Raw genomic sequence first — 2,562 nt, forward strand, 5'->3', positions numbered from 1 at the left:
CCCCAGGGGAAAATCTTCTCGAAACCCGCCTCTCTCAAGGTCCTCGAGAACCAGTAAGCCCGTACTCTCTCTTCCTCCAAGGGAATCGGTACCTCAGTGCACTCGTGAGTCTTGGCAGGGAAGGATCCCGAGGTTCTTTGTTCTGGCTGCTGAAGGGTACGCTCTTAATGTCGCTCCTCTCCACGTGTGTTCCAGCAACTAACGTTTGTTCACAATTCCTCCGTGATAGCTCTGACTGCGGGGTGAGCTGGACTTGGATGCGGCTGGACTTGGATCAGGAGACGTTAGTTCGCTCTGCCGCGTATTCAGTCTGCCACCGCGTCTTCGGACAATCCTCAAAGCCTTCCGGCAGCTCTGGCCAAAGCAGCTCACCAAGTGGCCCATGGGAAGTCCCATAAGCGTCTTAGACCAGGTGGCGAGGATTCAGCCGACAATCCGGACGACTCTGACGAAGACAAGGCTCCAATCCCCAACGGGACAAGCCCAGTGCTTCGATGGCAGCTGCCGGTCTCGGTGATGCGCCACCTGCCGATACTTCAACTCCCAAGTCGGCTCGTAGATCGCTGTTCGGTCCGAAGGCGTGGAAGAAGGCGGCCCAGAAGAAGCGCAAGAACCCCGTCCTCATTCTCCTGCTAAGTCGCCACGACGTCATATGAAGACTCGGTCCAGGTCTGTACCGTCTTCTCCAAGTTCATGGTCGCCACCTCCTACACCAGCGTCTTCCTCGACTCCCGCAGTGGTCGACCTCAGCGGCGACCAGAGTGACGTGGACATGGGGACTGCTGATCCAGGCAGCGTCCGTTCGGTTCAAGAAACTGCTACAGAGCCTTCGGGTAAGGACGTGAACCCTCAGGATCACGACGATGTTCCTGTCTCTCCTGACGCGCCTTCGCTCCCGCCTCAGGGTCCACACGATGTGGCCAAGTCACCAGATTCAACGATTTCACCTTCTCCAGCCGACATACGTGCTGCTGAAGAGGCCCTGCGCGAGGCCGAGGAAATGCGGCTCATGTTTGGCTCGAGTGACGAAGATGAAGAGTCAAACCAGACTGTTTCACAAGGCAAGTCTGCTTCGGCGTCTGCCGCGACATCCAAGGCAGTTGAAGTCTCGGGAGTGGTTTCTACAGCAGGGTCTGCCCCTGTTGAGGCTGCTCCACTAGCTTCCGCGTCTTCGAAGTCGGCTCCGACTGTTCCCACGACTGATGTACCAAGCGTGTCTTCGCCTGGCCTTTCGATGGAGATTGATGACGATGGGAATGCTAATGACGACTATGGAGATGACGTGGATGACAATGAATCTTCGGTGGATGACTCTCCTGATGTTCCCAGTGGTAGCGGTGATGTTCCGCCCCCCACCGATCATTCAAGCATACTCGATGACGAAGATGTTGAAGATTCAAACAGGAACTGGAGTAATCTTGGCCCAGCTCGTCCTCCGACTCCGCCTCGGCCAAATCCTTCGCCGATGATGACTTCCCCAATCATCGTTGGCGGCCCGCCTCCTTCGCCACCAGCAAGTCCTCCGGCACCAGCATCTTCTCTTCCTGTTCCAGTGTCTCCTCGTCCGCCTATTTGGACTCTCGATGCTGGACCTGGACGCATGAATACGGCAACCTACACTTCGGTGCCGCGTCGTGGTGGTGCACCGTCGGTTGAGCCGTTGCCTCACCGAGTGTTATCTGGTATTCGCCCTATGGTGCCGGCTTCGTCCACCCTGCCACCGTGGGTTCTTCCGTATGTGGACATGGAGTTTACCGATGCAGGCGCCAAGAAGTGTTTCGAGCGACTCTTGAGCTTAACGCTTCCTGAACCAGCTGGTGAGGTGACCGTGCGTACAACGTTGGAGGGTCTCCAAGCGTTCTTTGATTATTCGCATCCTGATCACCCGTACCAGCAACTTCGGCAGCTTTATCCTCTTCAAGCTTGTCTCTTTGACACTGTTGACTTCAAACCAAGCGTCCCCATCTCCAAGCGTGCTCCGATTGAGACCCGTCTCAAGATGATCTGGGCGAGCCTTCGGGGTGACGGTGGTAAGCAAGGTGACCTCGGGTTCGCATTGTGGGAGCGTCTCCACTGGCTTCCATTAGCTGGTATTGAACGAGGTCTCGCTAAAAAAGCTAAAAAGGTTGGCCATGACAAGGAACACTTGAAGGAACTGAGAGCTGTGTTGAAGAAGCTCTTCAGTGAGCGCGACCGTCGTGCCGATCGTCTTCGTAACAAGTACCGTGAGCAGTACATGGCGTGGAGTCGTGACTCGGTTTTCTCTAGTGCTTCCAGCGTGCCATTCATTCGTCCCGAACTGCTTTTGGAGCCGTCGAAGCCGTGGTACCCCATCGAAAACTTGTCGTTCGCACCTCGGACATCTGACTGTCTTTCCGAAGTTCCGGCTCTCGACGCTCGTCAGCCCTGGCGTACTGGATGGATGAATGCCCCGCATCAGCACCCGTACAACACCACGTACTTCCCGTGCCAGCGTAATCCGGAGCTTTTCAATCCTCGTGGTACGCGTTTCGTGGATGTGTACCGAAGCGTATTCGTTGACCCGTCTCTCGATTCAACCGA

Source organism: Phytophthora infestans, genomic scaffold (assembly GCF_000142945.1).
Source record: "Phytophthora infestans T30-4 supercont1.124 genomic scaffold, whole genome shotgun sequence".
Taxonomy (NCBI): Eukaryota; Oomycota; class Peronosporomycetes; order Peronosporales; family Peronosporaceae; genus Phytophthora; species Phytophthora infestans.